This window comes from Leptinotarsa decemlineata, unplaced genomic scaffold (genome assembly GCF_025532065.1).
Source record: "Leptinotarsa decemlineata unplaced genomic scaffold, Ldec_3_MD MMD2_tig00000090_RagTag_RagTag, whole genome shotgun sequence".
NCBI classification, from domain to species: domain Eukaryota; kingdom Metazoa; phylum Arthropoda; class Insecta; order Coleoptera; family Chrysomelidae; genus Leptinotarsa; species Leptinotarsa decemlineata.
This window is the reverse complement of record NW_027412541.1, coordinates 5,332,912-5,345,753: the sequence shown is the minus strand read 5'-3', so window position 1 is coordinate 5,345,753 and position 12,842 is coordinate 5,332,912. Positions and strand designations below refer to the sequence as shown.

At 34.8% G+C, this 12,842-nt stretch overlaps 1 protein-coding gene and 1 long non-coding RNA gene across 2 annotated transcripts in view; both read left to right on the top strand.

The window, feature by feature from the left end:
- The window catches only part of Oamb (Octopamine receptor in mushroom bodies), a 692,882-nt gene that overhangs the window by 537,041 nt on the left and 142,999 nt on the right, over positions 1-12,842 (top strand). The window lies entirely within an intron of this gene.
- LOC141481205 (uncharacterized) lies at positions 7,426-8,703 on the top strand. Its single transcript, XR_012464811.1, has 3 exons — positions 7,426-7,892; positions 7,958-8,050; positions 8,351-8,703. It is a non-coding gene; the product is annotated as an uncharacterized lncRNA (long non-coding RNA).

Sequence of the window (12,842 nt, the reverse complement as noted above, 5' to 3'; positions counted from 1 at the left end):
ATTATATATCTTTTTTTTTCTTTCGTGAAAGCCATTTTTCGCCAAAAATTCAATGACTTGTACAATAACAAAATGTCATTGAGTGTAATAAATTGAAAGTCAAATTTAGAAACATCAAAGTCAAAGCCTATTACGTCATTGAAAAAGTAAAATCTGGTTTTACTCAAAACAGAAAGAATCGAATATAGCGCCCATAAGAAAAAATAATGTTGATGATGGTGGCCGGAAGACAAAACGTCGGATAGCAAATCTGAAAACACCATTATGTAGCAGGGAAAAAGTGACATTGTGGAAGTGGAATTTATTTTTTGAATCCTTTGAAACATGGAGCCAGAAAAAATAAAACCATTTTCCGAAATTTCTGTTTTTTCCGGATATCTCCGGATATAAACGGAATTCCATAACTTTTTCAACGGAATATTGTTAGTCAGGTAAATGCGCAATTTTGCACCAATTTCCACAAAAAATGTGAGAATCTTTCAAAGATAGAAAGAAAGCAATTATTTGAAAATGAACTTTCTACAAAGATGTATATGGATCATGCAAAGAAGTTACTTTCAGACACAAACTAAAAAAAGGAGCTCTTCCGAAAAAACTTAATCTATATTAACATAGATTGTGCTAAAAAAGCGAGAAAGTAAGAGCCATTGAGAATAACTATTTTCCATATTAGTGAAATTTCACCTCTTTTTCATGCAATATTGTGTAGCACTCCTGTTAATTTCACTTACAAGAAACACTGTCATTTTCAATGAGACGCACCGATGTTTCGGAATAAACATTGTTATTCGCTTGCACAAAGGAAGCGACACAAACAATCCTGCTGAATTAAGGTCGATAAAATCATAGAAAACTTGTAAAACAAAAAATTGTGATGTTTGTTAGTAGGCATAATATTATTAGTAGCAGTCAATTTGGGTTTCAAAGTTTGAAAATCACGGAAGATGCTTTGTTTCATCTAACGGAAAACGTATATCTCAATTTAAATAATCATGGAATTGCAGCGGTAGTTTTTTGCTATCTTTCGAAAGCATTCAATACAGTAGATCAAGAAATTCTGTTGCATTCACTAGAAGTATATGACTTCGGAAATATATCTTTGAAATGATTCAGATCATACCTGTCAGAACGTACTCAAAATGTTAAACTCCCTGACAACATATCTTATTCCCAGACAGTTACTTGTGCTGTTCCACAAAAAATTGGTTCTAGGTCCAATTCTCTTCTTTGTTATATATTAACGACCTAACCCGTATTTATACAGCTGCAAATATAACCCAATTCGCAGATGACACTACATTATTTTGGCATTGCAATGAAGTACATTTTGATTTGATTTGATTTAGGGCACTTGCATTTTCTCCTCTTCAGCGCCAATATGATCAACATAATAAGATGAAGCACACAATTCATCCACAATAATAGTACTATCTGTCACGAATGAGTTGAATCTACTCATGGCATTGATGACAGTACGCCAAAGATGAGTCGCGTACTTTATCTTGTGATATTATTCAGACTGGTGCTGAAGCAGCAATAAGCAAGTGTTTTATCGAAGTCCGTCATTGAGGATGACAGTGTTCCATCTTCTACATTGTATAGCGATCCTGTGCATGATATCTGATTCAATTCATCAGTATATGTCATTGTTCTCAATAACCCCTTTTGTAATAGAAATAGTTTAGATGATCAACGTAGCATTCTGAATAATTTTTTAATATTCTTTCAGAGTGTTTTTCTTGCTAATCCATTTTGTATACATCACATCAAATTGTAGTTGAGTTTAGCCAAATGGATTATTTAATGACGTAAGTTGATACATTATTTCAATTATGAATATTTCCATTACCAAATTTCCAGTTCCAGTATTCAACGGATCCTAAAAATAGACGAATACCTATTAAGTACTGTATAAACTCAAACCGTTAATGAACAAAAACACGAAAGTGTAAGCATGATAATATGGTATAGATTTACTAATGCTGATTTTCTAAAGAGTCACGCTGGTGTTTCAGCGAAATCTGGCCTACGATCAATAAAAACCCATGTTTATCATTAAAGCAATAATAGTTGCAATTTTTCGAATGAAACACGATAGCTCGACTTGGTTTAACTTTCCATTGAGATTATTATTTGATTATAATGAATATACAGTAATATACACGTTCAAAAGAGTATCCTGAGACAGTGGTTGATTTATGTCTGACCTTAAATATTCACTGAGAGCAGTAAAAGTGGTTCCGTGAAACGTTAAGGTGATGCCTTGATAATTTTCTGTAATCTTAATGGTTTTAGATTCACTGGATGACAATATCCCTAGACCTAACGAAAGCTTTTCTTTGAACACCGTTAGCTTTCCTCTTCTTATCAACTCGTTGGAAGACATTTTCATATGAAAGGACTATTTAGTAATCGTAGAATTTCGCAATACGGTGTTTCGCAAGGATATATGTTAGGACCCTTGCAATTCATCCTATATCTAAATAACTCATTTTTAAATTTCTATGCGCCAGAAAAAAAAAGATGAAAAATGGTTTTGTGAAGTGATAGAGAACGAATTGAAATGCACTTAGGGTAGACTGGGTACGGTTGAAACAAACGACTGTTGAAACAGTGCAAATATATCGTAAACAGTTGAGAGGGTGCAAGGGGAAAATGAAGCATACAGGTCCGAACAAGAATTCAGTGTCGCGCCACTTTTCGCGTAATTTCGTTGTGTGCAGGACGCCGTATTATTTTTTATTACCCAAAATTAAGTATTTCTCTTCTGACATGTATGCTTATATTATCTGTTCTTCCAAAGTGAATATATTGAATGCGTGTTTGTGATTATTATGACGCGTAAATAAGGAATGGTGAATATTTTCAATGTGTTATTATCACTGTCGTAACTATGAAGTATATTTTACCAAAAGTGGGGTTGGGGACGGTTGGGTACGGTTCAAACAGAAAATATATTATCGGTAATTTTTTGTAGATGCCGAAAGTTCGGGTGAGGAAGTCTTCCAGAGGGAAAATTGACTTCTCATAGTATCTGGGAAGATACCATTGCAACGGCATAGGCAGCGAGAAGTTGCTTTCGGGCCATCTTTTTGTTACTGTGCCGCTCTTTTTTGTTTCAAGGGTGGAAAGGTAAGGCAAAATTGCATAACGGCGCTCATAGGGTCAAAATACTTCCGAAATAAAACGTGAAAATAGCTTGATAACTGCAGTTGCTAAGAGGCCCACTAGCAACTTCAAAATCCATTTCTGCAATATGAGAGGACTCACGTCAAATATAAACTCACCAACATATGTAAACAAATAGTTCTCATTTTCTTGCACTCACAGAAACCAAAGTCAGTGCTTCAGCAAACCCCGTCAATTTTTTTTATCCCAGCTATGATTTCTACTCCCGATTCAGACGTGACTATGAAATATCTCTTTTTATCGGAAGCGATTTCTTCTACCAACGAGAAAAAATACTGGAACCCCAAAACTTTGATGTTATGTGGTTCAAAATAATATCACAGAAGATCAGTGAATTCGTATGCTGCGTTTATCGACCACCAAACGATACACAATATAGAGCACTATTCTATTCACTTGCAAACACTATTGACTTCTTGCAAATCAATCATCCCAGTACCGAAATTTCCATATACCGTGACTTTAATGTCCAGAATATCGAATGGTTCGAAAATTCAAATATAAACGACAAACAAGGACGCGAAGCTGAGGTATTTGCAATGAGCAGCGGACTTGCTCAGATTATCAATGAGACAACCAGGATTCCTTAGAGAATACGCTAGACATCTGGATCTATTTCTAAGAACCCATCCAGAAATTTACACACACCGTTAGGTCACCATTAGGAGCTTCTAATCACAAAATCATTTCAGTGCTGAGTGAATTACCGATAAATGTTGGGGATCAATCTAAGACGCGTAATGATTGGTATTACAGATCTGCTGAGTGGAAGGATCTTCGAGACTATTTCCGAAATTTCCTTTGTCTAGATGTGTGTTTCAGCTCTAATGATCCATCAACTCATTCTTCTGAATACTTTGAAATGATTCTATCATCCACGGATGCATATACTCCTTTTTCATTTAAACGAAAACCGAAACAAGTTTGTTGATACTCGCAAAATCTGCAAACTTAGAATGAATGAAAGCAAAGAACTTCACAATTAGAGAATTAGGGATGAACTGCTTGCCAATCCCAACGGGTCTAGGTCCTTCTCTTCGGTAGTTAAAGCTGTAAATCAAAACTTTACAAAATCCACAATCCATCACTAATACAAGCAGCTATAGGAAAAGCAAATTCTAGCCGAAAAATTTGCGTCTCACTCCACAGTCGATTTTCTGGGAAAGGCACAACCCACTATTCTCACACTAGAATCCACAATGCCGTAAATAACTTTCCGACAAAGTCTTGTCAGGCGAATTATGTCAGCTCAACGTCAACAAGGTGTCTGGTCCTGATGAAATGCCCGCCATCGTAATTGAAAATTGTATTAGTATTTTGCAAACTTTTCAACCTGTCCTACAAGAAAGGGGTTTATCTTCTTGTTGAAAGATCATTCGCATTAAGCTTATTCCCAAAAAGGGCAAAGAAATCTGCCAAATAACAATATACCAGTCGCGTTGCTATCAGTGATATGAAAATCATAAAAGAAGGCGTAAACCACCATATCCCTAAATATTTGGATGGCTTCAACATCTTGACCGATCATCAATATGGCACAATTGAGTCACTGGAATTGTATAGGCTGCTTCTCAAAAACTTGGAACACTGTTCCGAACCAGAAAACTACACACCTCAGCAAATTTTAATGCTTTATAAAGCTCAGATCAAAATTTCTTTGGAGTATTGTTCTCATGTATGGAGCTCCGCCACTAAGCATAGCCTGAAGCAGCTGGATTCCATTCAGAAAAGATCCATCCACCTGATTGAAGACGCGAACATCACTCGCAACCTTTTGACAGTCTGGAACATCGAAGAAAGGTTGGAGATTTGCCTCGCGGCTATAGATACTTTCACGGGAAGTGTTCAAGTGATTTCGCACATTTGTTCCACCAAGAGCGGTACATATCAAAAAACGCGACGCACTGTGACTGCTCATCGTTTCGAAATTCAACTCAGTACACCTCGAATTCCACTGTTCAAGAACTCTTTCGTTTGGAGAACGGCGTTTATGTGGAAAAAACTTCCTGAGAACGTTTTTCAAATGGATTCATTCTCCAGCGATTCGAATCCAATGTGAATCGCTACTTTCGCACAGCCACCGCTCTTAGAGCGGTGATTGTGTTTTGTTCTTCTCTTCAGAACCATGAAAGTTTTTTGAATACTGTGACTGTGCAAGATATATTATAAAATTTGCCCAGATCAGGACTATTCCGCCTTATAATCATATGTATAATACCGAATCACAAACCCATGCGGAATTCAGAGAGGTGAGAAATGAGTTTCAGCCATAAGCCGACAATTTCAGGTGGTACACGCGGAAAGTAAAAACAATATCTCAAGATAGGAGGTAATTTCATAGAAGGTCTTGTACGGTTTTCATGAATGCAAATACTAGTTGCGACTGATATCTTATTTGAATAATATCCGTGTGAGGAAATGATACAGGAAAATGTAGAAAAATTTCATTTTCGGAGAAACGATCTCTAGATGCAACGGTAATGAATTTCTGTACTAATTTCGAAATATTTGTTTTTTTAAATTCATTCATTCCGTTATCCGGATGAATTCTTGAGTTTATGGTACAGTAAACGTGAAATCCACTTTCTAACCTAGAATTATTGTTCAAGTTTATTCATTATTATTGTACCGTTGATTTTATATTTTATGTCCAAGTAAATGTGTTCTCTTGTTTGAAAGAAATGTTAGTTAGGAAATGAACGTTTTGGTTGAATAAAAGTTGATATGTTTCATTCATTCTGTAACACTGAGATGGGCATGGAAATATTGAGCCACATCGACCGTTTTTATTGAATTATCTAGTGTTTTTTTTATATATGCCTAACTTCAAAGAAGTGTCCATTCAGCGTTTTAACATCCATGACGACCCCTAGTGCAGCTCAAGAAGCTGATCCTTATGAATTGTGAACCTGTCTATTTTTGTTTTGTTCTGGACTGTGGAGTCCTTTCTTATCAGTTTTCAAAATTCATAATGAATGGTGTGGGAATATGTTTCTTTTCAAGACCTCCATTGAAGTAGTATATCAACCTATGTTCCTGTCAGGAATGTGGTACCTGTTTTTGAGATGCACGGTGGCAATTCTAGAGGGCAAAGGACTACTGCTAGATCACCGCTGTGCAATATTAGGCTCTAGTGGCCAGTTGGACTAACCATTAGTTTCGCTATAGATTAACCTTCACACATATATTCCTTACCCGTTCTTTCTTTTCTTACGAAACGAATTCCACATCTTAATAGTGTTGTCTTTATGTGGTTATTAAATTCGTTCCGTTTTTTTATCACTGTGAACGATGTTGGGTTTCAAGGATTGATTGTGAGTACTGAAATACTCTTTTTGGTCTAATACTTTTTTAGCAAAAAATTGTTAACCACAGCGAATAGGAACAGTAACGTTACTTAAACCTACGTGTAATATGTCACACGTATGGCAGAGAAATGTCAAACGCTTGTAGTTGAATTTACCAATCATAACAAAATATTATAGTCAATAGGTTCTGGAACTGGACATTTAATGTTGAAATCTGCTTGAACACAGATTAATGCAGGAGTGAAGGATTCGAATAAACAATGACGAGCTTCGCCTGCATATTAAGCGATGATGACACGATGGAATTAAAAGGATTTGGAAAAGCTGAATATACTTATTTGAATTGATGAATCGAAGAGGTTTTGCATTAAAGTGTATAATATTTTAAAATTCTTGCAAAGCGCTTTCGACTTTCGTCATCATCAGTGCTCACTTGTCAGGCAACAGGAAGTATCAAGATACCCACACAGCACTAGATATTCATGGAATATTCCCTGTATATCATAAAACGAACGTATATATTCCAAATATTCATAGAATATTCTTGGAATATATACATGCCTTTAGAATATTCATAGAATATGCTTGAATGAATATGGCAGGATTATTCCCGAAAGAATGTGCATAGAATGTCTATAAATGAATTATTCTCCCTTGAATATTCTAAGAATATTGTCGCTCGAATATACCATATGGTATATTCTTAGAATATATCCCCACGGTATATTTTGGAATATTCTATACAATGGAATTTTGAATTATCTTATAATAACGTATTCAAATAATTCAATATTATTAAAAACAAAAATATTTGAAGATCTTAATCGAATGCATAACCTAATGTATATAACCCTGATAGTGTTAACCAGTTTTTGAACTGGTTAACACAAAGAACGCAAAGATTCTGGATGAATTGCTCCAACAGCAACTGTTAGAAACGACAAAAAAATTTGAATGGGCCAATAAATGAACCAATTGCATCAATAAATTGGTTAATTCTCATCCTATTTATCTTTTTGTATTTGAAATTATTTAATTACAAAGCGAAAAATCCTGGAAACAGAGAAATGGGGAAGTGAATAATTGGAGTAAACGTTTTTCATTGGTCAATTGAAGTGTAGCGCGCAACAGTCGAATAAGCTCTGTGAAAGCGGCTGTCCCTTAATGCATGGTACATTTGCGTTTGCGTTAAATTCGACATTTGATTCAACATGGCGGTTGACGTGGCAGGTTCGCGTGTGTAATGCATGGTGTGTTGGTGTTATTATCAAAGTATAATTCTGTCACGTTCAGTGTACCATTTATAATTTGGGGTTGTCCAATTTGCAGTACAGCGAATAGTTTGATTTTGGATCTTCAAACAGGAGAGTTGTATCTATTCAGTCTTCAAGAAAAGTAAGTAAAATGCAATAGTATCGATAGTAAAGTCATGGTGATTAACCTACTATACCTCATTTTAGGTTCGAGGAGAGTTGGTGTGTGGGATTTGTTGGTTTGACTAAGTACATGTTTGAACTAGAATGATTTCAGTTGTGTATCTTCAATAGAGAAAAGTAAGTGAATGACACATTTTTTGTATCATTTGTTTTCATAATTTTTATCACTCGTTTTCAAGATAGTATCAATTTGCCCAAAAGAAAACAGAGTGGTACCTGGTACAGGCAGGTGCGCCAAGGAACTGAAAACGTAATGATTACTTTTTTACAAGACAATGCATGTTGTTCTCCAAGTCATAAAATGTTGTAAATGTTCATGAGTAACCTATGCGAAAAATATCTATTTGATTTTTATTCCAGTTTTATTGTGCCACTTTCAAATAGTGATAATGAACGGTAATGTACATTTTGTTCCAGGTATTACTATTGAAACACTGGCTGATGCATTGTTGGACAAATATAAGGAAAACTATTCTGGTGAGCAAAGTTTGAATAACTTCAAGTAAGTGAAATTCATTGAAGAACCCATCATACCACTCATTTTAAATACTTCATTTGTGAGTTTATTTTTTTAAGTGAGAAACCTAACCTAACCTATTTCTTGATGTAATACACTTTTTCTTTTTCAATGAAATGATATATTTATTATTTTTTAATTAGTGCTGATGAATTCACAGAGTTGTTATTTTAGCATATTTTTTAGTATACATTTGTTTGAGAGTAGGAACATCCTAATTTGAATACATTTCTAATATTTGTAATATGACAGTATTCAGGAATAATTTTGAATTAGATTTTTTATTTTTAATATTGGTTGAAACGTCAAATATTTCAGTGTATATTGTTTTTAAAATATATTTGTTTATGAATATTATGTGTTTTATTACTTGTGTGAATCTTGTATCAAAATGCAATATGTACATGCCTAATAGCGGTTACTCGTCACATTCTTGGAATATTCCAAATATTCCTAGAATATTCATAAAATATATTTAAAGAATATTCTATGGTGTTTCTCTATTGTATATTCCTACAATAAACTAAGAATATCCTGAATATTTTATGAATATTCCTCGGGTTCTATTCCTGGAATATTCTTAATAGAATATACCTTAGATATTCTAAGAATATTATATGATATTCCAAGAATATTCCCAAGGAATATTCTTAAAATATATCAAAGGTTCGCCAGGAGCACTTCCAGGGAATATTCTCCAGAAGATATATATATATCCATGGCATATTCATAGCATAATACAATATCCTTAAATGTATATTCATGAAATATACCTGGAATATCTATTGCTATGTGGGTAAGTGAATTGTACATTGTAATATTTGAATTATATAAAACAAAATAGGCTTATAGCCAAGAAAATACATTTTTGGATTGAGGCCATGTGGTTTGACGATGGAATTAGTATTGTGCTCAGAGCAATTAAAGAAATTATTGCTCTGAGGTATTGTCTGTAACTTATTGATGTCAGTATATATTACAGAAACAGGGTTAGGTTAGGTTAGGTCCAATGTGATTTGATCTATTCGACCCTCCATCACAACCCGCATAGGTTTATTGTGACTCACACCTATTTACACTCGACCAAATAAACCCAGCTTCTTAACGAAGCCGATTAGTTTGTATTGCGAGTGGTCTTTCGGGTCAGATGGTAAGAATATGGCTCTGCCGAACTCTAAAATCCTAATTTGGGGCAGGCACAAAGTATGTGCTCTGCTGTTTCATCATTTTCCAAACAGAGGCGACACACACTGTCTTCCGACAGTCCGAATCTCTGATGGTGATTCAAACGACAGTGACCTTGTAGGAAGGCCTGTTAGACTTCGTAGTTCATCCCTACTGTAGTCCAGCAAATGTTTGGTATCAAGCTTCGAAGGGTGAATAAACGCCTTGGAGTGAGCCAATCCTGAAAGATTCTGCCAGACGTACATAAATCTCTTTCCATCCAGGTGTTCAATGTTTGTTTGGCAAAGCCTAAAGCGATGCCAATGACAGGTTCTGGTCCGATAAAGCTGCTTGCAATACTACAGAGACAGGGACCACATTTCATTATTTTCAGGTAAGTATGTGGAAGAAACATTTATTTTTTGTTGTCAGTTCACTTTCGTTTCAATAAACGTACTTCAGTACGCACATCCCAAAATATTGTTTCTTCTCATTTATATAATCCATGGAAGCCATCTTGCTCATATATTGGTCGCCATTTTGAAAACACTCTCTACAGCAACATTTTAGTTATCTCAGAGACTTTCTCCATCCTCACAAACCCCAAATCGTCTGTTTCGAACTTAATATTAGCAGTAATCAAAAACACCTAGGAAATTCCAGATTTCGATCCACATCTTGACTGCCATCCTATAGTTTTCATTTCTGATTGAAGGATTATGATTTTCTCCATGAGCTGAAAAGTCTCGAGCCTAACACATAGATGGTGCTAGTATTATTGCTTTCACCGCTTTTTCAGTCAGTACTAACTTTCAAAAGAAAGCTGTTGAAATATCATGATATTCTATTTATTAGTTTGTGAGTTATTGTGCTAAGAGTGACACTAATTTTGTTATTTTCAAAATAATGGATCAAAAACAATTTCGTGTTTCAATTTTACACTGTTTCTTGATGGGAGAAAATATCGTTTGAGCGAAGCAGTGGCTCAGAAAGTTTTATAAGGACTACGCTCAGATATGGCGGCAAACGCGAAAGACGTGTCATTATCGTTCATCTGCAAATACTGCAATGAAAGTGTAAAAAACGGGATAAATTGTGTTGTTTGTGCCACATTAGCTCACCGAAGTTGTGCAAAAAGAAAGAATAAAAAACATAAAATTCTATGAAAAAGGAAAGGAATTACACGAAAGAAAAAAAATCTTTCGAAACAAAAACTTTTATGCGAACACTGAATTATACAGGAGATACTTTTCTCTACTCAATTTGTATTCCAAACATTTGTTATGGAATGAAATTCAGATATCATTCACAGGAGTTTTACTTTAAAAGTAATGTAACAAATCGCACTTACATGAAACACTGTCATCCTCACTGGTATACATCGATGTTTCGCCATGAGATACTTGCCTTAGGGCTCTCCAGTACCAAATTGGATAACATTATAGAAAATACACACAATTCATTCATGAATTACGATTTTTAATGTCACGGAATGAGTTTGATCTACTTATTTGAATTGAAGGGGTTATATTTTTAGGAGTGATTAATTTTTGGGAAAGAAAGTTTTTGGCTGCGATGTGGAAACTATATCAAAAGTCGTATCTTTACATGTAACGCGTCTCCATCCCAAAACAAAACCAACTCATCGGAAGAAATTTTTAGCTCCTCTTATTCCTGATGTCGAATGTGAGCCACACAACTCTAGAAAACCAGAAGTTCATGTATCAATGAAGGTAACTCTAAAAAAACAATTTCTAAAACAAGCCTGGCTAAATGAATCTTGGCACAGTGGAGCTTTGGTATCATTTTTTGAAAGAAGGAAGACACCAACAAAAGAGGTGGGTCCTCATTCTCAAACGGAAATAAAAGAGCATGAATGATTGTGGAGAATCCGAAGAAATTTCAGATAATAATTATGATCTTTTACTATCCAACATTAGTTGACTAAATCAACACAAAATAGATGAACTCACAGTGAAATATTCTAATTTAAAAAAATTCTGTTTCACAGAAACATGGATCCCTAATGACGATTCATGACTTTGGTATTCCAGGATACAAACTCATCAACTTCTTTGGTCGATCTCAATGTACTTTTTACATCTTTTACATCAGGAATCTATCAGTTATTTTTTAGTATCAATATTAGAAAATTGAATGTCTCCAGACTAACTAGTCTGAAATAAAAGCGTCATATGTTGATGACTTCACATCAAAAATTTTGTGAAACTGGATTAAATATTGGAACAATGTTCTGAAACACGTGTCTTTTGAATCCTTCTTCCATTTCGAGAATTGTCTAATACAGTTCGACGAACTGGATAAACGGCAGAATAATCTGATAAATCAGGAGAGCATTTCAATTGGAAGAATGATGAATAATTTGAACTTTTTGAATTCTGTTAACTCAGTAGAATTGAGGAGGTTTGGAATTTCCACTCCTAATAATTATAAATCACAGTAGAATTATTTTATAAATGGGCATTATTTGTTTTCACATTTCAGGAGGCATGGTTATAATCTGGCGTTCAGAATCTTTCATTTCTGGAAAGACAGATTTTGGCTGTCTACGTCTCCATCTTGATAATTTCATAAAAGTCTATACAGTGTTCACATAAAATTATATTCTTCATTCGTGTTCCTATTCGTCACCGAAACATTTTTAATTTTATGACTCTTCAGCCAATCATAAAACTCGGTTAGTAAAAATTACCCAATTCGAACTATTAAGTCTACAGCACACGTGGACTAGTTGGCTGCCGGTTCATTTTTATGTATTGGTTTTTTGACCTTTGAGAGTGCCGCCACTTTGAGCTTGCACAATATCGTTTGCTTCGACTATACCTGTTGTTGCTACCTACAGGACATTTGCGGTAAATGAAGTTTGACTGAGTGTCTGAATTATGACAACCTCCATCAAAAATATCACTTTTTAAAATGCATCTTGAACTCCATATTGAATAGCGCAGTGTCATACTCGTATGTAACTCAATCGCCTCACTAACACAGATGAAACTCTATGACAGAATCTGAATTGAATTGTATGTTAATTCGGAAATACAATGCAAGCACAATTGTACTATTAGGTTACTCGCATCAATTCAACTGTATTGATTATTTTGTTAGAAGTAGAAACAATAGTTTCATGATGAGCTCTTCGGCATATTTCAACAAGAATGAAGGCATTCTTGACTTGTGAACTGATATTTTGGGGGTTAAATTTTTGGT